At 43.4% G+C, this 27,835-nt stretch overlaps 1 protein-coding gene across 6 annotated transcripts in view; it reads right to left on the minus strand.

Moving 5' to 3' along the window:
• Sorbs1 (sorbin and SH3 domain containing 1) overlaps nt 1-27,835 on the minus strand; it is a 236,646-nt gene that overhangs the window by 208,008 nt on the left and 803 nt on the right. The gene's annotated exons all lie outside the window — the stretch shown is intronic.

Below are 27,835 nucleotides of genomic sequence, written 5' to 3' on the forward strand. Positions count from 1 at the left end.
GGGAGAGCTGCACTAAACTGATGGCATGGAGATTCACCTTGACATATGCTGCCTTTGCACACCTCTGTTCACCCAGCTAGCAAGACTGGCTCTGCCATTCACCGATCTGATTCCTCTGCTTACTAGGCTGCCAGCCCAGACCGTGCTTTCAACGTGTAGAAATTGTCCTAAAGGCCAGCAGCAAAACAGAGGCTCACAGAAGCGTCCAGACGCCCTGCCTAGGACTCCTTACTGCTGCTCCACTGCCCACATTTATCACGTACCTCCTGAACCCAGCATGGTTTTCTTGCCTTCATCAGAGCCTTCATTTTCAAAGCCAACAACTCTTTAATAAGCCTTTTTCTATCCCCATTCCAGCTGCTATATAACAGAGCAGATTCTTGTGTTTATTATGAGTTACTTTTCCTAATGCCCTGAGAATTATTCCCATAGGAAACACTCAGCTCCCTTGGAACTCATGTGACTAACACTGAAACCCCATTCCCTGAGAGCCACCCCCTTCAGGGGTATAACAAGGCTGACAGTTACTGATAGGCCAGGAGAAGTAGCACTACTGGGAGTCAGGCAGTCTGATGTGCTGACTGCAGTACTAACAAGCTATGCAGCTCACCTCAGGCCACATCCCCTTTCTGAACCTGTTTCCCTATCCATATAGTATGTATAGTAAAATCTACTATCGTTTCCAGGATTTAGGGTAACAGTGACTTGTTCAGGGACTGGTGAGTTGGCTTCCCCAACAAAATCAGAGCTGGTATTATTATTGCATTGCTTTCAGACACAGTTACATTGGAGGTAGGGGAAGCAAAGTGTATTTACTCACGCCTGTGGATTCTTCCCCTAGAAATGCTGGGGGGGGGGAGGGGAGGGAGGACACTCCTGCCATGATGAATTGCAGTCTTGGAAAGAGATGTCACAAATGAAAAGGGCTGTTCTGACACCTGAAGAAGGCAAATGTCTGCTCTCCAAGGGCTGAAATGCCTCTCAAACCCCTTACTTCCCTCTCCTACCCCCTCCCTCCAACCCATGGGTCTATTATCTAAGGAAAGTCACCAAACCCCACCAAACCTTCATTTCCTCAGCTGCAAAACAGAGATAACCTTTCCAATAACCCTCAACTATCTGGGCTGACACTGGCAGTGCTTCTCAGTATGCTAGGCAGCTACTGGGCCCAGGCCCAGGTGGGAGCTTCCCAGCCTCCTGGCCCTGCTCCTTGCTTCCTGACAAGGCCTCTGTTGTTCCATTACTACCCTTCCTCCAGATGACTCCAAAAGGATAACCTCCTTCTAGTCAACTATGAAAACATGTAACTTACATCCAGCCAACAAAATATGACTCTCACAAGAGGTGCCTCAGAAGCTTCTGACTTCTGGGAGAAAGCCCCAGAATCCATCTGTGTCCTTCAGTCCCAGAATGTATGTCTCACTGAGATGTCTAGAAATGCTGGAGCCAGCAGAAGCAGCCAAGGCCATTACTGGCAGAGCTAGCAAAGAGCTGAGGACTTGCTGCCATCACTAAGCCACTAAAAAAATGAACCAAGGCCACATGATATCAATACCCAGAATCCCCCATAGCCTGGCACTAGTCAGTCAAGCCTGTAATCCTAGCTACTCTGGAGGCTAGGAGTCACAGCTTGAAGCCGGTCTGGACAGCAAAGTGTATGAGACTAATCAACCATCAAAAAGCTACAAGTGATGCTGGGCACTGGTGGCTCATGCCTGTAATCCTAGCTACTCAGGAGGCTGAGATCTAAGGATTGCAGTTCAAAGCCAGCCCAGGCAGGAAAGTCTGTGAGACTCTTATCTCCAATTAACCACCAGAAAACTGGAAGTGGCCCTGTGGCTCAAGTGGTAGAGCACTAGCCTTGAGCTGAAGAGCTCAGGGACAGCACCCAGGCCCAGAGTTCAAGCCCCAGGACCGACAAAAAAAAAAATGCGGCAAGTGGAGATATAGCTCAAATGGTAAAGTGCCAGCCTTAAGTGAAAAAGCTAAAGGCAGCACCCAGGCCATGTGCTGGGGCTCCATTACCAGTACAAAAAGGAAAAGAATTCCTTATACCCAACTCCAATGGACATAATTCACAGCAGTCTTTACAAACCACTCCTATTTGAAAGACAATGAATTTCCCTATTGTTAGCAAAACTGACACCATACAATCTGCATAACCTAGGGAAATGTTAAAAATACAAACTCATTGTCCCATCGGGGAATAATATGCATTATTAACAAGCACTGCAAGGAATTCTTATACTTCCTAAAGTTTAAGAACAACTGATATTAATGGAAAGTGGAGGGAGACACCCAGACCTGTGCTAGGCTCACAGTCAGTACTCAAAAGTATCAGTCCAAATGGACTTCCCAGATAACTACTACTCCCAATTCCCTACTTCCTGTGAAAAGCTACTGCAGAAATAACCAATGACAGAATCAGAGAAGTAGTTAAACACTTCTCACCTCTTCCCCCAAAAGGTTACTTCTGCACAGTTTTAGGAAACATCTTACTAAGCCTCCTAACATTCAACCAATAACCTCTCCCATGACAACCCAAAAATACCACTGTCTTTGTAGCCTCACAGCTGGTAACAGCATGGGACCTTTGCCCTGTGCCAACCACAGCCTGCAGCACAGAGGCTCCTGGACATACAACTTGCCACCCTCTTCTCTCTATGGCCTTTTTAACTGTATTAGAAGTTTACTTTCCTGGCCTGGCTTGTTTCTTATCCTGAATTGATCATCCCTATGGCACCAGGAAACAGCAAAGGAAGCTAGAGTTATTAGAAGATAAAGAGGAGGTACTGAGCTACCAAACTGATTCTCAAATCATTGTTAGGAATGTCAAAAGTGTGCAAGAGTCTCCTGAGATCACAGCCACCTCCTTCATTCCAAGGGGGAAATCAAGCCTAATAGTGGGAGGGGGCACAGGAGGAGAGCAGGGGACTTGGGGATCCCATTCATGAGGCCTTTTCCTTCATGCACTGCCAATGTAACTGGGTTGCATACTGTGGCAATGCTAATAGATGAAGCAGACAGAGACCCCCTTGGGTAGACAAAAGGAAACTAAAGGGAGCTCAGACACTACTTAAGAGGGTCCAGAAAATCCATGAAGGAAAAGGTGGTGAAGAACATCCCCCTTTCCCTTCTTAGTATTAACATGCTTAAGGTGAGGTTCATCTCATTAACTTGACCTTTTTACTTCATTCAATAAATATTTGAGTGGGTATAAAATGCAAGAGCTGCAACACCAAGAGTGACAACAATAGGGAGGAGGGCCAGAGCTGAAGATACCATGGAAAATATGGTAACAGTAAAGATAAACACATAGTGAAGCAGAAAAAGGAAAGCAACTGCCGGCCACCTCTAGGCCCTCCCAAGCCCAACTGTGGTCAGGGACCATTCACCCTGGTTAGAAGGTATCATTAAAGGTACTGTTTTCCCACTTCACCTGCTTGTTCTCTCCTCAGTTTCTCTGACTCCTGGGGCAACAGGGTTCATCATTTTCTTTAACATTATATATGTAATACAGGTCCTAGGGCACACTCAGTGAACACTGGCTGGTATAATGGATGGATGGATTCATGGATACATTAATGGCAGATGAGTGGATGACTGAAGATTCCAAGGAATTCAGGCCAGTAAAGCAAGAAGAATGTGAGCTAGACCTTTTAGGATTCTAACAAGTACAGAGTACAAGTGCCTAGTACCATGTTAGGCACAAAGCTGGTAACTAATAAATGCTTCCTAGATGAATCTACTACTGAACTCACTTTTCTTAAGAAGGAAACTAGCTTCACTTCCCGCAGTTTTTTACTCCTTAGATAACAGAAGCAACTCCTAAACCAAATATAGTTGGTAAATCAAGGGAAAGCCATCTGCCTACCAGTCTACAAACACAATGTAACAAAATGAAGACACTCTACTTCAAAAAAAATGGAGAATTTCCAGGATTGTTTCCACATTGTTAAGTGACAAAAGCAATTATGTCACCTCTTTCCCTCTATGTATAAATCTGCCTGTAGAAATCTTGGAAGGATACACAATATCTGCTGGGTATTATATAATTTATCACTTCTGAAAATGAAAGATGATGTTAATGACCATTCACTGGAACAAAGAACACAAACTGGACTGGCCCTGGACAAACGGGAACATATGCCCATTCTACCTACCAGGGACTATGGGTAGAATGAGAGAGTGGATACAGAGAAGGGCATAAAAATTCAATGTATCCTTTTGTATATTTCAATTTCTGAACCATATCTGTTTCATTAATTCTTTTAAAAGTTAACAATTGCCAGTCACCAGTGGCTTACACTGTAGTTATGGCTGTGATCCTACTCAGGAAGCTGAGACCTAAATATTATGGTTCAAAGCTAGCCCAGGCTCTTATCTCCAATTAACCAGCAAAAAGCCTGAAGTGGTAGAATATGAGCCTTGAGAGAAAAACCTGTGACAGTGCCCTGGACCAGAGTTCAAACCCCAATACACACACATACACACACACACACACACACACACACACACGTTAACAATCTTTCAATGGAAAGGAAAATTTTAAAGAATTTACCTTTCCACTCTCCTAGATAAGATTCTTTGGAGACACCCTGACAAGCACCCCTAAATATAAGCCAAAGTTACCCAGCACTCATCACACAACTCTTTTGCAGAGCACAAGAAAACAGCATGAGAGAAGAGACCTGGCCATGGCCTAAAAAGGCTGAGAGTCAGCGCAGGGCTAGTCAAGATGGGGAACACTGGGGAATATAAACAGTGTGAGACAGACATAAAGCAGTTCAGGTTTTACACAATCATGACAACAAAGTGAGACTGAGTCAGGACTACATTAAGCTCTTTATATTGTTTCTACTTAAAAAGGAAATGTATTGACTACAGTCCTCCTCACAGATTTATCTTTCCTGACATCAAGCACATTCATAACCTATTTTAAATTCCAAGGAACAATGCTGGGTTTAGGAGAAAGAATAGCAGCGGTTTTCACCAGGCCATTTGGAAGGTTGGACTAAAGCTTCTCTAACTTTTAATTGTTCAGGAAATGGGCACATTGTAGCTTTGTTTTGTTCTCTTATCAGTCGTAACTTCCAGTTAGAAAAATGCTTTTCCAGGATGCCTGAACATAAGATGGGTTTATCTCTGGATGAGCAGCTGTGAAGCCATTTTATAGACTATGTATGGGGTTACTTCAGCCTTTAGTTTTTTCATCGCCATCCCCTCCTTTCAGACATCCCTGCAGTTTCATGGGCTCAGTACTGAACTGTCAGCCTAGAGTATTGTCTCCTCTCCTGCCTCCACGCTGTACCACACACTATGGGTGGGTACTGACCTTCCTATAGCCAGCTTAATACCACCTACCACTGTAAAACTTTCACAGGCTCTTCCCTGCCCTCCAGGCCACAGGCCTCAAGGTATATAACTCATCATCCATGCAGAGACATTGAGAGTGGCAGGAACACTGTTAATAACCACACTGGGACAAGTGGCATCTCCCACCCCACAGGAAATTGGAACATGAGCTCATCCTACTATAGGATAAATCCAAGACTTCTCACCATCTGGCCCCAACTACCTATCCTGTCTTTTGCACTTTGACAATATCATATGATCCAGTCAAAGTGGGCTGCAGTTGTCCAGCATGCCTTGGACTTTGCTACTTCAATATATTTGCTCGGGTCATTTCCTCCTCCTTCTTTCACCTACCATCTGTAAAGCCTCTCTCACCCATCTAAAAGTCTAAATCCCACCCTTCCTCCAAAAGTATTCAAAAATAAGTATTCAAAAATACTTATTACATTCATATTATATGTCAGGCACATCATAAACAAGACTGAAAAAGTTCCACCTCTCATGGAACTTTCATTGTATGTGGGTGGGCGTGTATATGCGCGCACTTGCACACATACACACATGCATGTTTATATGCACCACTGTGATAACTGGTCCTAAGGATGGACAGAGTGATGTGATGAAGAGTAGACACACCTACTATCATACAAGGCCATGAACTGGACAAAGGCAAACAAAACACATGCAGACACACAGATACTTTCTCTCTCTCTCATACACACTCTCTCTCTCGTCTCTCTCTCTGTCTCTGTCTCTCTGTCTCTGTCACTCTCTCCACTCTCCCCCCCCCTCTCTCTTCCCCCCCCCCTTTGAATACAGCAGCCACTCAACAAACAAACAATAGCTAAGTGGAAAAGTAATATAAAAGAGTTTACTTATTTGGTCCGAAGAGTTTTTTAACAACTCATTCTGGGTTCACAATGAGTCTGTGTGGGACCAACAGAAGCCTGAATTTCCACTGACCTTAGAGAAATGCCCTAGGTGCCATGACTGTGACTTTCATTCACACTTGATTCTAGAAGGGAACCAAAGCTACCTGATTCAATGCCATGCTGCCTCTCTTGAGACTAAGTGCCTATCCAAAGTCACACAGCTAAAGACTGGACAATCATAGGAGGTGACATTACTGGCTGGAGTGGCCACAGAGCTGTGTGAAATAGACCTAGAGGTGCTGATTAGAAAGGAAGGGGTCAACAAGGCAAAGGTACAGCTGTTGGGCATGTATCCATGGCCAGAGCAAAAGCTTGGCAAGTGAGGATTAGCATAACATCAAGGATCACCCTCGGAGACAAAGGTATAGGACACACCTTTTCTCTGTCTGACTTGGAAGAGCAACACAGGTATGTTTTCCCCAAGATTACAGGAGCAGGTGAACTCAGCCATATAGGCTGTCAGGGGTAGCTCAAGAAAAAGCCAAGAGTCCTCAGGTCATTAGACTTGTTTACAGTTCTTTGCAAAGTGGCTAAGGACTATGAGAGTTGATTAAAAAGTAACCAGTAACAGGCAAGTGTGGCAAGTAGCATACTTATATCTTAATATGATAGCAACACAATACCACTTCCTGAGAAAGTGTACACATTTTTTTTCTGAGAAAAGGTACACACGTTTTTCTCTTTTTTTGGTTGTTTAGTTGGTTTTCAGGACTGTGGAAACCCAGTCTCAAACATGCTAAGCAACCACTTACAGCTGAGTTCTTTCCCAGCCCCCTCAGACATTTCTGATGGTGAGTGAGCCACAATATTGATTTAATAAAAGAAAATAAATCAGAATTAGTATGGATCTGAGTTCTTCTTTTCCTTACACACAGTGAAGCAGCCCAGTCAATTCTCAGCAGCCTGGACTGGATCCCACCCACCCACCTCTCATGACACTCTGAGCTTCACACCTTCCTAGAATTTTTCTTCCCAGCCTTCACCTATTACTAACATCATCCTAGCCACTCGGGGCTCAGACAAGGTGGAACCCAAGCTTCAATTAACTATTAAGGTACAGTAGAAGTCTCTGGAGCTAAATTTTTCAGATGGGCCCTCCTATTCACACAATGCTCTTTGTAGTAAAAATACCAGGTCCTCAATGGACTATGCTTCTTAACCTGCATGTTGGACATTCTAATAGGGGTAACTCTGCTATGGAGAACTGTCTTTTGTACTGTCTATATACTAGAAGCCAGCACCTCCCAACTTGTCTCCAGACATTGCCAAATGGGTAAAGAAATTACCCGTTTTGGGGGCAACACTGGTAAATAGTTACCTCCCTAAAAGTGCTATTTCACACATTCTAAAGTGGTCACCCCCCTGTGATTCATAGTCCAACAAAACAGCTTAGGTAATAAGGCTATGCTTTGGATTGAGCTATACTTTGGGATTTCCCCCAAAGTGCCAAGTGTTGAAGGCTTAGTCCACAGCCTATTATGATACTGGGAAGTGATAGAACCTTTAGGAGATTGAGCCTAATAGAAGGTCATTGAAGCTGTACCCATGAAACAGATATTAGAATCCTGGAACCTTCTTAACTCTTTGTTTCCTGGCTGCCATTAGGTGAATATTTCCTGCTCCACGTGCTTTTGCCATGAGCTGCATTGCCATGAGCCTTAAGGCAACACAGCTAAGCAACCATGCATGATGACTTCTAAAACTGTGGCCCAAAATAAACTCTTCCTCCTCATAAGTTGATTATCTCAGGTATTGTGCACAGTGGAGAAAAGGTAACTCAAATAGGCTTGGAAAATATTTTCAGGCAAGCCTTCAGTTTAGTCTTCTATTTCTGTGGCTTCTGATCCTCTCCACATCTTTGTAGGCCCTTTCCACCTGCTAAATGCCTTTACTTTTGATCTTAAGGACTCATCCTTGCTGGTTCAAAGGGATCTGAAGTTACAGTGAAGGACACACACACACACACACACGCCTGCACTAACACAGAGCACTTTTCAGATTCAACTCTGCCCAGACCAGCTCTCCCAACAAAGGTTTCCATTGTTGTCTAAAAACAAACTTTTCCACCGGGAGATTTATAATAGCCACAAGGACAAAGTCTCAAAACTCTTCTGGCTTTCATCTCCTAACCTCAGCACATCTTTCTTCTTTCTGGGCCTCAGTTTCCCAATCTCAAAATGAGGGGTTTATACCCTGATAGGCTCCAAGCATCTCTCATCAACAGTTTCTAAGATTTGGTGCTGCATGGGAATGTGGCAGCATGGACAGCAGCTGGATCTACATTTAGGTAAGTGTGTAAACTTGGGAAAATGGTTACAAAGCTGAATCACTCTCTTTTTTCCTATACATTTCCCAGATAGCCAGGAAAATATAACACAGGAAGAATGAGGACATAGCTCAGTAGAACACTTGACTAATACATGCAAGACCCTGGATTCTATCCCTGCATCAAAAGAAAATATAGTAACATGGGTGTTTTTGCCACTGAAGTAAGAAACCTGAATAACACAAAATCCCATCCCACTACTGAGACCCCAGGCATATTGGTTCATCCCTCCAGTCCTGCAGCCAATTCTGCCACATATAACAATAATAGAGGCAAAAAGTATAAAAGATTATAAAGCATGTGGTTCAAAGCAGGTATGCAAACTAAGTATTCAAGAAAATATGCCTTCCTTCCTCGAATTTCTACTGTAAACTCTGTACTAATTCCCTGTCATTCTTCTCTGGAAAGTCCTTCTCTCCTTTCTCTTATATCATCCATCCTTCAGGACTCTGCTCAAGTCCTCCTTTGTCAAGAAATAAAGGCACAAGGCCTTAAACTTCCCAAAGATTGGCTGTGGGAGGAGACCATAGTTCACCAGTTCCCTGTCCTAAGAATTTCCTTTTTGTAAATTCAGGAAGAGTCACCCCTTCCTGCTCGACCCTAAAATGGAGCATCTACCTCAACATTAAAATAAGCTTTGTACTCCCACTACGTCAGAGTCTCAAAAACACTAAAAATGGGTAAGATGAGTAGACAACCACCTCTCCCAACAATTCCCACTCCAGCCTGGTCACTCCAAGTACCCTTCCCCCTGGCCCCAAATTCTTGACTACTCCATGAAAAAAAGGAAAAGGACTGTGTGGTTTCTTCTCTTACCTCATTAGAAACAGGAGGATACACATTTCAGCCCAGAGTATTTCCATTGCCTGAGCACTAGGACTGTTCAGAGTTCAGAGCCTGACCACAAAGGAATCGACTACTACTGACAAGAAGATGGAAGAATTGGCCTACAGTTTTTCACTGGCTCAGAGTCAGGGCAGGAGTCCCAACAAGGTTTTCTGAGCTCTTAACCCACTAAGTCTCCGTCCACATTCTCTTTCCCCACTAGGTGGTCCCCTTTCCTGTCTTGGATATCTCTATTCTTCTAGGTTGGGCTCATGCAGTCATCTCCACTCCTTCCCTTCCAAATTTCTTTCATCCCATCAACAATACTAGAAACTCTTTTATGATGAAGGCCTCCAGATGGTCCCCGCCTTCCAAGCAACGGTCCTCATCACTTCATGCCTGGAAGCGGGCGCTGAACTTCCTAGAAGCCAGGGCTGACCTCCCCAGAAGGCTGTTCTTCCTTCAACATGCCTTTCTTATTTCATTCTCCCACTAAAATCCTGCCATGCTCCTCTGTGCCCCTGGATCAGACCTTTACTGCCCAACATACCTAACCCCACCCTCCAGGAACCAGTCTGACCCACTGCAGCCAACACTGCTTCCCTATGCCTGACCATCTCCTCCCGGTTTTCTCTCTAGGCGTTGGCCTATATATCCTTCCCCTTCCTTTTATCCCTTCTCTCTTTTCTCCTCTCTTATTGGTCCTTTAAGAGTCTTCTAAGATCCCCCCATAAGAAAACCTCCTCTGATCTCCACAATCTCTAACTCCTTTGCACAGTAACCACTGCACTGTTGAGGTCTCTTGGTCCTGCATTGAACTCTATGAGTGTAAGCTCTTCAAGCAAACCACAACATGACCACCCCAATAACATGTTTCTTCTACCTCCCACCTTGACCTAACACTCATCCCACATATATTAGCTGAGTGACTCTAATGTGCCCAGGAAGTTCTTGTCCTTACTCCTGAAACCCTCTTTGCCTTTCAAAGCACAGCTTATATACTACCTGCCCCAAGAATCTCCCAGTAGCCCTTAACATGCACATATACATAGAAGTCTTCATTCTCTGCCTTGGTACCACCTAGTTGTTCTCAAACTTATTCCCCTCACATTGTTTCTGAGATCAAGGACTTCTGTTTCTTACTTAGAGCTGTGCCTCCCACAATACCTGGGATGAAGGCGAAGCTCAGTCAATGGTCTTCAAAGTGAACTGAAACAGAATCTGCCTGTTTCAGGCCAGTCAGGGCTCCTATGTGGCCTCAAGCTCCCTACATCCAAATGACCTCTTACTGTTTCCAAGATTGGATTTGAGCCCAGTCTGAATCAAATGACCTCTTATCATTCTTCCAAAATTAGGCTTTCCTCTTTAATTACACCTTATCTAGCCACACTCAATGTGGATTCTAATTACATAATTACTTCAAGCCTTAGGACTTTGAAAAAAAATAGGAGTGCCTGATTATATAGGCAAACACACCAAATATGGACATTTACAGATACCATATAATATTTTTCAGTTAGTAATACAGTACTGTGTCCCAAAAAATATTGCCTTGGGAAGAATCTAAATAAATCACATTCAGATAAAAATCCACTGGGTAGGAGTAGACCAAGGAAAACTTTGTAGAGAACTCTGAAGATGGTCTTAGAAAAAGTCAATCTCTTCTGTAATGAAGAGAGTGACCTGTGTGATTTTGGCATGTTAGATTTTTAAAGCACGATGAGGCCTGATCCTTCCTAAGTAAAATAGCCACCCTCTTCTGAATTCCAAGTAATCTCTGTACTATATCTTTCCTGGGTATATAAGCACAATTCTCCTTTTCCCTACTAGAGTAGGTTCATCCCACTCAGTTTCATCCACCCATCTGTCATTCTCAATTCTCAAACCCTCACATCACAGCAGAGGGCCTTCCTCCTACCTTTTTACTCCAGCCTTGTTAAAGTGGTTCCTTCATCTAATACACAAAGGCCTCTTTGCCACCATGCCTTTGCATGTGCTGGTGGTCCCTTCATCAGGAATGCCCTCCTACTGCAGTTCCAGTCTCCTCCTATGTGTCCCCATGCCACTCTTTTTCTAATACAGTGATCATCATACTGTGGACTAAAAACCTTTTCATATAAGATGAAAGGCACATGTAACAAAAGGACATCCTGAAAGTTGTCTGAGTTTAGGGTAGGACTTCACCTGGTTGCCTATCCAGAATCATTTTCTAATTGCTACAAGACTTGACCACACATATTCACCCAGCTCAGAAAAGTATAAAAGCTATGATAAGAGCTACCATGTTGAGGTTTAATTCTCATGGAGAGCATGAGAGTTAACTCTTGCAAGGAGAGCAGGAAATGTTTCTTTCTCTTCTCCATTTGTCTCTACTTTGATCCTATTAAAGTAAATCTTTGCTAAATTCTAAAAAAAAAAAAAATTCATTTGCCTACCTCTCCCTCAGAACAATAGTCACCAAAATTTTAATTGTACCTTCCTATTAGTGAAAGGATTATTGAACATATTCAACAGGATAGCAAGGGCTTTTTACTCCCTCTATATTCCTAGAATCTAGTGTCGAATGCAAAATTTAACAAACGAATAAATCTAGGCACCTGCTAGAATGTAGTGGTGATGGGAATCAGCCCTACGCATTCATGGTTTATCCTACAGACTAGTGGGGCAGACAGGCAGACCAACATAACAAAGCACCTGAGACAAACGCGTGGAGAACAGTCTGCCTGGAACCGTGGAGAACAGTCTGCCTGGAACCACTGCATCGTGGGAGTCCTCACACAGAAGGGTTTAACTTGGTCTAGATAATCAGAGGAGGTTTCTCTAAGCTCATGATGCTGCAGGTGAGAGCTAAAGATAAACAGAGCTAAGAGAAAGAATGAAAGAGTACACAAGGCTAAGGATCCTTCACAGGTAAAATCCTAAGGCTGGATGGAAAATGGCAATCAATAGGGAATCACAGAGGCCAATAAAACAAAATGAACCAACATAAAGAATGGTGGGGTCTTTTCTATACTCTCTTCATTAATCAAAACAAATCACTCATACTACAAATTTCTGAAGGGTAGCTCAGCCCTGCAACCACCTATCCTCTCAGCCAAGCACAGGAGGTAAACTCTCCAGACCCAGCCACCCCTCCCAAGACTCCCATTCCAGCCCTGCTCAGGAGCCTAAGACCCTCAAGAAGACCCCTTTATTAATTTTTTTATTAAATTTAAAAAATGTTAAGCATGAAGGTTGCCATAGACACGACCAATCCAAGGCTTCTAGGCAGTTTAATTTTTTAAACAGAATGTTAAACCGTTTACATCTCTAACAGCATTCTCTCTTCCTGGCTTATGTTTAAAAGGAATATACCCTATACTCCAGAAATTAAGGATCCATTCAAAATATATGCCAGTCTTTAGGACATCCACAGAGGTCTTCATTCTGCCATCAAGGGCATTGTGGGGATTTCCTGGCTGCAGTATGCATATTTCTTGATGGAGCCACTAGGAAATCCAGAACCACAGGCCACAAAACCCCTTCTCTGCCAGAGCTGAGGAAGGGAGAGTTATTCACAATGATGCTTCAGGTGAGTATTTAAATAGCTCAGGACTTTAATAATTAAAGATAAAACCAAGAGCATGGACTATAAAGCAAGCTGGCATTCACGTGGCCTCCTGCAGCAGCTGACTTGAAAAGAAGGCTCCATATCTTCTATCAGTATACAGGCATGACTAATATTTCCCAGTTCCCAGGGGGCCTCGCCCCCTCACACCTGCCAGTGTTGGCTTACTCATGTCTACCATACCCAACCAAGCAAATACAAAACAGTCCAGAAAGGCTTAAAAGTGCCTTGGCCAAGGTTTCCAGGCCTAGCAACTTGATTTTCAACAACCACTACCAGACCATGTCAAGGCCTAGGCTCTCCCAGATTCCTCCAGCTTCTCTAACTGTCCCTGTTGGGATTTTTTTTTTTTCTCCAGGGCCTCTATTCAGTTTGTTCTACTTAAAAGTAGTTCCTACTCTGGCCTTGGCCACTTCACCCAATCTTCACTGGCCAGACCACAGGGGCAGTGACATAGATCTCCCAGTTCCAGTTCCTATCTTTCTTACCTCATCCCTGGCTTCAAGAACCTGAAAATCCCCTGTCAGAGGCTGCCGTATACACTGTCTAAAAAGCAAGGCCAAGCACAGGAGAGTCTGCAGTGCCTATGCTGCAGCAACCTTGGAAAGATTCCCCAACATCAATGCACCAGAAAAACCTTCCTATTTCCCACGTCTATTCATTATAAACAACTCTAACCCCAGATCAATGTGCTGTATGCTTGCAGGAGAGAGGCACTCAACACTGGCGAGGCACCTAACACTGGCTCAGCATGACTAAAGACAAACTTGAAGTGGAGAACAACCTGAAAATGAGTCATCTATTTACACATCAACCATATAAATTGCTCATGTGCACAGCTGCCAGCTTCCACTAAGGCAATAAGAGAAACTAGATTTCGCAAGGCATGTCCTAGTGGCCTTTCCTACCAGGAAACCAAGCTCAAAGGTCAGCCTATGGGCTGATGTCAATAATCAATGCATAAAGCATTATATAAATGAATAATGAGCTTTTGCATTGACCTACAGGCAAAAGGGCAATTCTAGGATCTACCAAGAACTAATTCCTGTTGCCACTGTTCTCTATGAGCTAAAACCCCTACTATTAGAAAGTAAAGACTCAAGTTGGAATGGACTGACAGAGCCGGTTACAGGTTAACTTTCCAGCATTCAATATTCCTGATCATTGGCACTAGGGCAGAACCTGTATTCCTGCGCTGCACTGAGAATCCAGGTTGCCAGGAATAGTCTCCTCACTGGTCTGTCCTGGATCAGCCATTTCTAGATGTCTGGTCCTGTGTGGGTACCCTGGAGTACCCTCATCACCTGCACTTCCCTAAACTAAATAGAGCCTTCCTACTTCATCACTTGAAACACACTGCGTACTTCCTAATACAAAAGATGTAAGTCCTGCTCTCTCTGTGTTAATGAAGAAACAAATTTTGAGAAGGCAGGGACCTATTCCAATGCCCTTACCTATTTGTGCTTAATGAATAAAATGAAACTTGTGACTGCTAGTAAAACATTTTTTTATTATTTTAGATTTGTGAGAGACTTACTACTAGTTAGCTCAGAGTGGCCTGGAATTTGCAGTCCTCCTGTTTCTGCCTCTGGCTTTGGAATTACAGGCGTGTACTAGCACACATGGCTCCTAAAGTAGTCCTTACACAAAAGTTCCATATGTAAGCAGAGCTCCCTGTCAAGTTCACATCTTCCCATTTCTGAGGTCAACATCATATCTTTCTTTCTCTTCATCCAGCACAAACAGCAAGGCACTCCTAGAACACTGTGTTACTGTCAAGATAGAACAACAGCAGGAATGACATCATGGAAAGACCAAGCCCCAACTGCTAGCTAGATGACCCAACTTCTGCCTCTGTCTTCTTAACTCCTGGTATATCCCTCTGTTCCACATGAGTGATAGTAAATGTCTGTGACCCCACACCTTCCAGAAGATATATCATTGGGGAAGGGGTATTTAAGGACAGGAAAATGAGTCAGCTTAGGAAGAGACAAACCACAAAGAAAGGATTGATCATAGTACCAATGACCAATATAGGTACACAGATGATTTTGTGAATATGATGGCATTTACACATCAGCTCACATAACCAAAGCAGCCTCTGCCTTAGAAGTATTCAGTTTTGTTCCTCTCCAGGTGGAGAGGAGTATTAGAAGTATTCAGTTTTGTTCCTCTCCAACTCTACAAACATAACATCACCTGCCAATATTCTTTTTCTACTTTATAGTCTCCTGGTAGAAAATGCCTCCTTGGATCTACCAATAACTTTTGTCCCTATCTCATTTTTAATCACAGTGACCAGCATTTACTGAGTGATTGCTTAATGCTGGGCACCATTCTAAGACTTGAATTTTTGGATCATTAACCCACATTTTGCATTTCACAGGGGAGGCAACTAAATACTCAAGTAGGATATAGGGAAGTAGTACTGTGGCTCAAGTGGTCGAGTGCTCACCTTGAACTGAAGAACTCAGGGGCAGTGCCTAGGCCCAGAGTTCAAGCCCCATGACTGATAAAAAAACAAAACAACAACAACAACAAAAGTACGATGTAGGAAGTAACAGCATTGGGATTTGAACCAGGCAGGCTCAGAGCAGAAACCACACACCCTGTCACTATACACCTCCATATCACTCCAAGAAGAGGGGAGATCTATCCCCTGCTTAATTATCCAACCATGTAACCAAGCAAATGGCTCTTCTGTGGAACAAGGCTAGATGCAGGAACAGATGTGTGGTATAGAATCCAGTCGTAGTTGTGTAGTCTAGCTTGCCTGACAGAACTGCCCAAAATTAGGGAAATATTCCAGATCTGTGCTGTCCACAGGGCAGTAACCGAGGACACAGACACTTAGCATTTGAAATATGGCACATGTCACTGAAAACTCAAATTTAGTAATGTATCCCACTTAAATTAATTTAAATAGCCACATGTAGTCACTGGCTACTACAATGGGAAGCTTGGCTCTAGATCCTGGAGGGCAGGACAACAGTAGGTTCCATTTCTCTTTGTTTACCATATATTCCTAGAGCCCAGCCTAGACTATGGCTAATGGCTGGTGCTCAATAACTAATTGCTAAGCAAATCAAAAGCAGAGCACTTTCAGATGCTCCAACAGTGCTTCTTCTCCCACATAGGCATTGATTCTCTAGCCTCTCTGGCAGGTGGGCACAAAGCCATGGCTTAACAAGGAGCTCCAGGTCTCCCCATGGGCCTGCTCACCATAGAAAGGTCTTTTACTGGCCTAAATCTAGCCTCTTAACTTCCATTTAGTAGCTCTGGCACATATGCTGAGAGGTTTGGGGAAATCAAACTAAGGAAGAAAAATCAGTGAAGTGTTATTAAACACTTTAAAGGCAGCATTTTATCTGTGATTCATTTTAACAGGTAAGATCAATCGAATCTTAATTTGTAACAGTATAAGGCCTATTAAACAAGTGCCTGACTATGACTTGTTTGGGGAAAACAACTCTTTAGGGTCAGAGTTGCAATCTTGAACTGTTATCTCCACTGACCTTTGTACCAATATGCCTGAACCTCAGGACTCTATGAATGGCAAAGAAAGTGTGCAACCGGACCCAAAACATTTAGGCCTTGTTCTCTGAGCAATCTCTTGAGTTTCATGTGTGCTCCTTTGTGGAAAAATCCAACAATTTATTATATACCTGTTATATACTGAGGATCATGGGAGACTTTGTAGGTATAAATTAACTATGAGGCAGTCCTTACAGTAAGTCTAGTATAGAAAAAGTAAGAGAAAAAGCAAGCGATCAAATATGCAGAAAGCTACTCTGTACAAGAAACTGAACCAAACTCAGGAGAAAGAAATATAAATCATTGGCTGGCTACCTTAGAAGTGACTCCTAGGAGGATCCTAATACTGAGCTCTACACACAGCAGCAATGACTCAATGCACCGAGCTGTATCACACCTTGACCAAGGAAACTGAGACCTGGACAGATTGGAGGAACTTCTCCAAGTGAACCATATAGTTAGTGATAGGGCTGGATATAGCCTGTGGGCCTCATCACTCCTGAACCCAACCATCTATGATGCTGTCTGCCAGGGATTCTCCTATACCACAAAGGGAAACAAGGCAGGATCTGCTGCCTGTGATTGTGTATATCTCAAAATAAACAATGGAATTTAAGAGTGTATGCATTTCATCTTACAACATGTATTCCACAATTTAGCAAAGATCTCAGTAGAGTGGTAAAGTATACATCTAGCATGTCTATGGTCCCTGGGTTCATTTCCAACACCACATTTCTTTTTAAATTTCTTGAGTATATAGCCTATATATCAGGCATAACTTCAAGGCCTCAGATAGAAAGTTAAAAACACTTCTGATCAAATTAGAGGGCTGAATACTGTGTTTATCTCTCCTCTCTCCCAGAAACATCAAAAAAAGAAAGCAAGAGAGAGTGGAGGTATGGCTTAGATGGAAGAGCACCAAGTCAACAAGTCTAACAAGGGCAAGGCCCTGAGTTCAAACTCCAGCCCTGGCTAAATAAATAAATAAAAATTGTTTCTTAATTGAAAGGAGACAACAGTCCCTGCGATATGTCAACAGAACTCTGGGAGACAGAGCTGGCCTCCTCACCAAGATGACAGGTTCCTAACTTGTCAGCTCTGTTAAGTGCTAGCTGGAAAAAGAAATACTAAACAAATGGCTAGCCCGTGGAGGACATAGAGAAGGCTCAGAACCTGGAGGTGTTAAGGACTCCAAGTGCAGAAGCAGGATAGGCCTAAAAAAGAGTTAAGCCTGTTTTCTGAAAGGCAAGGCAAGGAACAATCAAATCTAAGTTTCCTTCGGCAATCTGTCCATCTTGAAGTCCCTCCCCCAGCTAGCATAAAGTGGAGGTCCATGCCAGACTACTTTCAGCAGAGCCTCAGGTCAGACAACCTTAAGGATGCAGGGAGGAAGGGAGGCAACAAAAGAATTAAGTAAAACTGCAGATCAGGCAGGTCACCAGCGGTTTCCTTCCCCCTATAGCTGTTACACACTCCATCCACCCCCAGGCAATCCTACCCCCCCACCCACCTTCTGGCCCTCCCTCCCCCCCCCCCCCACCCCCCACACAAAATTATCTCTAGAAAAACCTCCAGGAAAAGTGCCAAAGATGTACTGATATCTAGGTTTCTCTAGTGTTAAGAGGGAGAGAAGGTGATCTTTACTGAATGACCATACAAGGAAATTAACAATCTCCTTCCACGTATGTCCTAATCAGCATTTGTGTTCAGCCTTAAAATATAAAAGAACAGACTAGGATATCACTAGTGGGAAATACATTAACCAAAATAAGAAAAAAAGAGGACAGGGCTGGGCCTGTGGCTTAGTGATAGAGTGCTTGCCTAGCATGCATGAAGCCCTAGGTTAGCCTCTGTACCACATACACAGAAAAAGCAAGAAGTGGCATTGTGGCTCAAATGGTAGAGTGCTAGCCTTGAGAAAAAGAAGCTCAGGGACAGTGCCGAGGCCCAGAGTCCAAGCTCCAGGACTGGCAAAGAAAAAGAAAAAAAAAAAAGAGGACAATGAAGCAAACAAGAAAAACTCAAAAAATGAAAAAGCATGTCAAGCATGTTTGTACACGCCTGTAATCCCAACATACTGGAGAGATAAGACAGGACGATGGAGAGCTTAAAGTTAGGCTGGGGTATATAACGAGATATCTCAAAAACAAATGAGGGAGGAGAGGGACAGAGAGAGAGAGAAAGAGGGAAGAGAAGAAAAGAAACAAAAGAAAGAGAGAGAAAGAAAAAGAACGAGGAAGAAAGAAAAAGAAAAAAGAAAGAAAGAGCAAGCAAGCAGGTGAGCAAGCAAGCAGGTGAGCAGGCAAGAAAGAGCAAGAAAAAAAGAGCAAGAGAGGAAGGAAGGGAGGAAGAAGGAAGGAAGGAAGGAAGGGAGGGAGGGAAGGAAGGAAGGAGGGGGGGGGAGGGAGGGGGAGAGGGAAGGAAGGAGGGAGGGTGGGGGGAGGGAGGGAGGGAGGGAAAAGGAAAGGGAAGGAAGAAAGGAAGGAAGGAAGGAAGGGAGGGAGGGAGGGAAAGGGCATTCATGTTCAAAGAATTAGGGAGTTCTTACAAAATGTACATATATACATATGTTTCATGTAAAAACAAGAGAGCAGAAGTTAAGAAATTGAAAAGAGTAGAAGATAAAGCTAAAGTACACCCCAAAAAATAAATATAAAGGAAAATAGGAAATAAAAAGATATCAAAATTATAAATTCAATCCAAGATGTCTAAAAAATGGAGAAATTTAAACTATTAAATATTCACATGTAAGATTATTTCCCAAACCTGAAGGGAGTCTTTAGATCAAGAGGGCATATTAAAGACCAGACCAACAATGTTTCAAAGCAAAGGAAACCGGGTGACATTGATCAAGATGCACATACTTATAAGTTGACTTATTGAAATGAAACTTCCTTGTACAACTAGCTAAAGATAAAAATAACAAATGTGATTACAAAAAAAAAGCAAAGGGGGCTAGGAAGGTGGCTCAGTGGTAGAGTGCTTGCCTTGCATGCATTAGGCCCTGGATTTGATTCCTCAGCACCACATAAGCAGAAAAAGCCCAAAGTGGCACTGTGGCTCAAGTGGTAGAGCGCTAGCCTTGAGCTGAAGTGCTGAGGGACAGCGTTTAGGCTCAAAGGTGAGGACCCATGACCGGCAAAAAAAAGCAAAGGAATTACAAACATAGAAAACAAGAGGTGTTCCTAAAATCTTTCATGAGAAAACAAGCTATCCATAAATGACCATAAATTAGAACAGCATCCAAATTTTGGGCATGAACACTGAAATCTGAGGACAATGAGTAATGCCTTCAAGACTATAAGGAAAAATGGCTTTCAACCCAAAAGTCCTTATTCCCCAACCACCACTCAAGTATGAGGGGAGACTAAGCCCATTTCTAGTGTGTAAGACCTTCTCCCAGAAACTCATAAAGGAATAAACCAAAATCAAGGAAACAGAGGATACAACTCAGGGCAAGGTGAGGGAATTTGCAACATAAGCCATACCACCCAAAGAGGCAAAAGCAGGAGAAGGCCTCCTTACAGACTTCCCTAAGAGAAGAAATGTAAAATAAAAACAAACACATGTTATAAAGTAAGATATTTTAAAATGCTATCATAAGGGCTGGAAATGTGGCTCAATGGTAGAGTGTTTGCCTAGCGTTCATGAGGCCCTGGGTTCTGTTCCTCAGTACCACATAAACAGAAAAAGCCAGAAGTGGCTCTGTGGTTCAAATAGTACAGCACTAGCTTTGAGCAAAAAAAGCTCAGGAGCAGTGCCCAGGACTTGAGTTCAAGCTCCATGACTGGTAAATAAATAAATAAATAAGCAAGCAAGCTATCAGACTTTGAGGATTAATAAAAATTATTTTAAAAGGCTATTATTAATTCAAAAAATATGAGAAAGGAAATATCATTATAATATTACTCAGCCATAAACACTATTTACATGATCAAAATAATGCAAGTATCATATAACTAAAAATTGAGATATAGCCATATTAAAAGGAAGTATAAGGGGAAGGTAGTTTGCAGGCAATTTGTAAATATGTTAGCAATATCAGGAAGAACAGCTAGAAGGTTTGGAAGTGTACAGATGGAATTAAGGTTGCTAATCAACAGATCTTAAAATAGGAAGACTATCTTAAATTATCTAGGTGGCCCAATATAATCACATGGTCCTAAACGTAGAAGAGGGAAGAAGAGAGCTAGATAGAAATGAACTAGTCAAGTGCTGATGGCTCATGCCTGTAATCCTACTACTCAGGAAGCTGAGAGCTGAGGATCAAGGTTCAAAGCGCAGGCAAGAAAGTCCCCGTAAGACTCTTATTTCCAATTAACCACCAGAAACTGGAAGTGGCACTGTGGCTCAAGTGGTAGAGTACTAGCCTTGAGCTGAAGAGCGCAAGGCCAGCACTAAAGTCCAGAGTGCAAGCCCCAAGAATGACCAAAAAAAAAAAAACTATGGAAAGCCAGAGTTAAGAAGCCAGGGGAGGACTCCACCCACACTGCTGGCTCTGAAAATGGAAGACTGTGAGCCAAGGATGAAAGCAGCCTCTAAAAGATAGAATGAACGAGGAAAACAGGGTCTTCCTAGAAGCAAACACAGTTACCCTGCTAAAACCTTGATTTTAGTCCAGTGAGACCCTTTTCTGACTCTTAAACCCAAAACTTGCTGTAAACCACTGAGTTGTGGTACTTTGTTCCTCAGCAAGAGAAAATTGCATTCAATGACTGACTTGGAGAAAAGGGGTCACCAAGAAGGGGAGGAGTGACATGGCCTCTGTATTAGTCTTTCTCATAGTCTTTCTCTTAAAACTGGATATATGGCCGGGTGCCAGTGGCTCATGCCTGTAATCCTAGCTACTCAGGAGGCTGAGATCTGAGGATCATGGTTCAAACCCAGCCCAGGCAGGAAAGGCCGTGAGACTCTTATCTCTAATAAACCACTCAGAAAACTGGAAGTGGTGCAATGGCTCAAGTGGTAGAGTACTAGCCTTGAGATGAAGAGCTGAGGGACAGTGTTCAGGCCCAGATTTCAAGCCCCATGACTGACCAAAAAAAAAAAAAACCTGGATATATGTAGGTAGATATAAAACTCTGATGCAATTAAAGTTTAGTTTAAAATAAGATGAAACACAGATATTTCCCTCTCCTCTCCAATCTCACCTATGAGGGAGAAAACAGACAAGAAAACCAGCAAGAACAGAGACAGATAGTGAGCGTTTTTCAGATGCCAGGGAGCCAGGAGGAAGGGGAAGGGAGGTGTTCCCTTTGATGAAGGAAAGAGAAAGAGAAGAACCTGGTGTTTAGGACTCTGGCAGACAGCAAGTATGGCTGGAGGAGTCTCACTACTACCATCCCTGCAGGTCTGAGGCCTGCCCCTCTCCTTGCTTCTCCAAACTGGAGAAGGGCCCAAGAGAAACACAGCATTTTACTGGACAATCAGCTGTAATTCAACAGTACAACGATTTGAATGGTTTTATATTAAAACCAGCACAGATACGTTACAGAGCTAAATATAAAACCTGTAGATTTTTCATATAAAAGCTAGAAACTGCCAGGTGGCTCAAGCCTATAATCCCAACTAGTTGGGAGGCACAGATCAAGGATCACTGTTAGAAGCTAGTCCAGGCATAAAAGTTTGTAAGACTCCACCTCAACCAATCACTGGCACAGTGGCATAAGTCTGTAATCCCACCTATAGAGGAAGCACAATGGCTGGGGGCAGTAACACACATCTATCATTTCCAGTGACATGGGAAAAACAGGTAGGTAGGCCAGTTCCAGCATAAAGTGAGATACTACCATGAAAATAACCAAAGTAAAAAGAGACTGGAGTGTGGCTCAAGTGTAGAGTGCCTGCCTAGCAACCACAAGACCCTGACATCAACCCCCAATAACACACACACACACACACACACACACACACACACACACACACACACACACACACACACACACACACACACACACACACTGGAGACTTCAAGGTACCATTTTTGGTTGTTTGGCAGCCAGTGCTGGAGACTGAATTCAGGGCTCACTCACACCTCCAGATCTTTTGTTTTTTACCTTTTAAGATAGGGTCTTCTGTCAGGGCTCACTCACACCTCCAGATCTTTTGTTTTTTACTTTTTAAGATAGGGTCTTCTGTCTGCCCAAACTAGCAACCCTCCTATCTCTGTTTCCCAAGTATCTGTGATTATAGGTATGTGCCATCACACCTGACTTTAAGATGCTTTCTTACCTGCAAGGCCCACTTTAAATATTGACCACTGAGCATCAAGACTCAATCCTTCTCTATAATTAATCTGAGACATAAGGAAATTATGAAGCTATGCATCATACCTCAATCAAAGCATCTAGAACTCTTGGTGGATGCCTACCTCCCTAAAGTGGGTACAGGTCCTACCCAACAATCTGAAAGATGACAAGCATCTCATTGTTTTCCACAGAGGTCTGGGTCCTACTACAGACTGTTGGGTTAGCATAGCCTGGGGAAACAGAGTAAACTATCAATACTAAATCTGTCCTGTATGTACTCTCTTGGCTATATCCTGTCAGCTTCACCCCTCAAAACATTACCAGAATGACAAAAGCCCCACCTCCACCATCTGCACCCCCACCCTTACAGTGTATGCCTGGTTAGAGAACACAATAAAGACAAACTTTCCATGGAAGGAAGTCAAGAAACAGGACACATCTCTTGGGAGAGGGTGTCCCTTGTGTTCACAATACAAGGGTGGTAACCTTTTCTGTTATAGCTGTTTTTTGTTTTTTAAAACAATAACCACATGACAGAGACCTGGTAATTTTTTTTTCTATAAAGAGCCACTGCTGACCACAGAAGAGAAGGGGGAAAAATCAATAGAAGGCCACACAGAAGTAAAAAGCAACTTAACTGGATTTGTTTTTTGTTTTGTGTGTAAAACACATACACATTCAAAAAGACTAAACTCAACTGGTTTAATTAAGAACAGAGAACATGAAATTTTAATGACACAATAAACGTATTAAAGCAGACTACAAAGCTTTATTATTTAGAGTTACAAAAAAAAGATGAAGGAGGAAGGCAAGAAGAAAGATACAACAGGAGAAATAAAGAAAAGGATGGCATAGCAAGATACAGAGCTAAACGACATGACTAACCATGCCCAGAAAGTCAGAACCACTAAAAGGCCACAGATATTTCCTAGGACCTGAAGAGCTAGCCAAGAAAATTATACTGTTCATGGCTAGCTACTGGCTTGGGCCATAGACTTCAAAGTATTACCATCTTTTATCCTTGCCTTTGCATGGTTAATGCTCTGGTTAACCACTGTTCACAGCTCTTTAATTGTTCACTGAAACTTTTTGAGGCTTAGAGAAGGTCACAGGCCAGCAGTTCCCCCAGATGAGCTATGGTTTAGTAATTCAGTCATCTCCAAGTTTCTCCTCTAAAAAGGGAGCACATAAAATGCTCTCATAATGTGTTTAATAAAAGTCAGAGGACAAAACACTGCTTGAATTCAAAAACAATCCATGGAAATCTTTTCTTTAGTTTTGCATTAAAAAAATAAACTGGGACTCAGCAGAATTGGGCCCTACTTCATCATCACCACCAGCACAGCACACCTGACTTCCCACGTGTTCAAGTCCTGTATGCCCTATTGTAGCTATGGGCCTTGCCTGGCCCTGAACCAAGCAGCCTCTACACACTACACTCTGTAGTCTGATGGAAAACAGGAAGATTCTCCCAAGGAGATTCCAAATCAGCACAGAGAACTCTCAATCCACCATCACCCATCATACTTGGTGTGCTCCTTATTTTATTCCAAGAGCATAGAAATGTTCTGCTCTTTGCGGGGCATTGGTGGCTCATGTCTGTAATCCTAGCAACTGTGGAAGCTGAGATCTGAGGACAGCAATTCAAAGCCAGCCTGGACAGGAAAGTCTGTGAGATTCTTGTCTCCAATTAACCACCAGAAAACTGAAAGTGGTGCTTTGGCTCAAAGTGGTAGAGCACTAGCCTTGAGCAAAAGAGCTCAGGGATAATGCCTATACCCTGACTTCATGCCCCACAGGAAGAGGAGGAAGAGGAGGAAGAGGAGGAAGAGGAGGAAGAGGAGGAGGCAGAGGAGGGGGAGGAGGAGGGGGAGGAGGAGGGGGAGGAGGAAGAAGAAGAAGAGGAAGAGGAAGAAGAAGAAGAAGAAGAAGAAGAAGAAGAAGAAGAAGAAGAAGAAGAAGAAGAAGAAGAAGAAGAAATGTTCTGCTCTTTTGAAGATAACAGAGACTCCCTTTCAAGCTCCATCCCTTTCTCCTCTCCTACTTGGTTCTAGGTTATTTTTCCCTTCCCCATAGGATTTGTCTCAAACCTCCTATTTTCTCTTTTCTCTACAGATTAGAGTTCTGGAATCTCCAGCCTTCCCTTCCTCTGCTCCCTATATCTTTCTCACTTTTCTCCTCCCCATACTGGACTCCTCTCTCAGAGGAAAAGAGTGCTTAAGAAATATATCCAGAACACAGAGTCTATCCTTCAGAGTTGCTCCCCTAGCTCTGCATCTGCTGGCTGTGTGACCTCAGGCAAATGGCCAAACCTCTCAATGCCTCAAATTCTTCAGTGACAGGAACTCTATCGGTCAATCACAGAGGTCTCCTGTGATCTTAACATTGAAACATTCACCTGTATGATCATAAATAATACAGTAAGTGACACATATACTGGGAACAAATGAATTATAGAAACTGCCTTTCCTCAGCAACCTGTCATTCCACCTTCACATCCCGACCAATGGCTCTGAAGTCTGTGCCTCTCTGGGCCATCCAAGTTCTGAATTATTTACATACAGTCAAACCAACATATCAAACTAATCAAAGAAAAGGTAGCTCTGAATCTAACAGCAGACTAAATTCTAGAATGCTTCTTCTATGCCATTGTTTAATACTGTGAATTTAACATTACGTTAGCAAACAGGAAATAATGTAAAATAGCCATCACAACTTATGAATCAATGTATTTGTGAATCTAGTAGGAAGAATACTGTAGGGAACCCTAGAAAAACACCTGTGCTTTATTACAATGACACATGCTCACAAAGAGGAAGCCACCTAGCCCAAGGCACAGAGAAAGCTGGTGGTCAAGACCCAAACCAGCTGATGGGCCTCTGGTCCAGAGCTCTTCCACCCACATTTTTGAAAAAGGCAGGTTAGGGCTGGGAAGGTGGCTCAGTGGTAGAGCGCTTGCCTTGCATGCATGAGGCCCTGGGTTCGATTCCTCAGCACCACATAACAAAAAAGCCGGAAGTGGCACTGTGGCTCAAGTGGTAGAGCGCTAGCCTTGAGCTGAAGAGCTGAGGGACAGCGCCCAGGCCCAGAGTTCAGGCCCCACGACCGGACCCAAAAAAAAAAAGAAAGAAAAGAAAAAGGCAGGTTAATTAAGTCCTAAATTACCTGTGAGTGCCCTCTACAGCAAGTCAGCTTCAATGTCCAGGTAAGGCCCAAAGCTAAGTTGGGATGACCAAGTGATTACAAACACTGTAAATGCTTCTTTTTTCCCCCTAGGCCTTGACCTTTCTGTGCAAATAAAACCCACATTATTCCAGGTACTAGTATCTATAATCTATAATCCTAGCTACATCTATAATCCTAGCTACTCAGGAGTCTGAGATCTGAGGATCTGATTTCACAGACAGTACGGGCAGGAAAGTCTACAAGACACTTAACTCCAATTAATTAGTAAAAAACTGGAAGAAGAGCTGTGACTCGAATGGTAGAGCACCAGCCTTGAGCAGTAAAGGAAAGCATGAGGTCCTGAGTTCAAGCCCAAGTATTGGCACGCACATGCGTGCGCACACACATACACACACACACAACCACCATTCTGCTGTTTTGAACTTGGTTTTGGAGAGGGGAAATAAAGAAGTAGCTTCTCATCCTTTCCCATAATTCTATCCCCCCCTCCCCACCAATGTCCCCATCACCTAGAAAGTTTACAGAAACTCTCTAACTACAACAAATGAAAGCAGGTAAGAAGAGGGAAAGGGGAAAGAGGAAAAGGTGTTGTATGTATGCAATACCACAATGACCTCCCATCTCTTCATCCCACAGGGTAGAAAGCACTTCATCTCAGCTGCTAATTCCCAACAGGGAGTCACCAGAGCCAGGTGTCATAGGTCCTTCAACTGAGAAATGTGCTTTCTCTGCAATCCAAGGAGATCTAATCCTTTCCTAACCATCTACTCTAGAAGTGCTCAGGACACAGGTGCCAGCAAGGCCAATCCTTCCCTCCTTTCCCTTTAAGCTATGAGGGAGACCTCAAGGCTGGGTTATTTCAGACAGCATAAGGAGGATGGGGGAGAAAATTGCTGGCAGCGTCTTCCTTCTCTACCCCTCCCCCTTCACAGCCAACATATTCATATCTTACTCCATAGACAGCAATCCACCTCATCTAATTCCCTAATGGTTGAAGCTATGGAGTCTCCCAATGTCCAACGTGTGTTTTCTGCCATATTTTTGTCATCCACACTGCTCTTCCCTCCGTTGCCCCTCCCCATTTTAACCCACCCTTCATCACCACCAAGCTACCTTTCCAATTTAAAAAAAAAAAATCAGTGAATCTAAATAGAGGGGCTCCAAAAACATAGGAAGAATGGAGACAAGCATGCCGGCCTTCACTTAAGAAAAGATAAAGGGCACCCAAGTGAGGGGTGGATAGGGAGATGTAGCCAGAGGCCTGGCATACCAGGTAGGTTCCATGATGTCGCTAAATGAACTGACAGTGAAATCAATTCGAGCAATTTCAGGAGGTCGGCCTTATGACACCGGGAGAATCCCAGCGCTCAGTGTTTTAAATTTAAAAAAAAAAAATCCAAAGGCTCAGCCAGAACGTGCTGGGGAAACCCGGGGACTGTATAAAACGAGCCTGGCTCCGAGAAATTCCTTGTGCTTTTTTTTATGTAGCCATGGAATGGCTTAATAGATTCTGTCTATCCCAAGAAAGCACGCACGGATGAATGTCAAAGCCATCTTACGACAGCGGAGGCCCGGGGATGCAAAATCTGAGGGCACGTTCCTCCATGAAAGAAACGGACTGATTCGAAGCCTCTTCTCCCCTCTACCTGGAACGTGCCACCGCCACGTCGGAAAGCAGCAGCCTGGCAGGAGCCGGGGATGCCCGGGGAATTGGGAAGAAGGAGTTGCTTTCCATCGCTCTCGGGGGCGAGCCGCCTGGCAGAGATGCTGTCAGCCCCTCGGGGAAGACGAAGGAGGCCGGGCGGGACGGGCAGGCACGGGG

Source organism: Dipodomys ordii, unplaced genomic scaffold, assembly GCF_000151885.1.
Source record: "Dipodomys ordii isolate 6190 unplaced genomic scaffold, Dord_2.0 Scaffold36, whole genome shotgun sequence".
NCBI lineage: Eukaryota > Metazoa > Chordata > Mammalia > Rodentia > Heteromyidae > Dipodomys > Dipodomys ordii.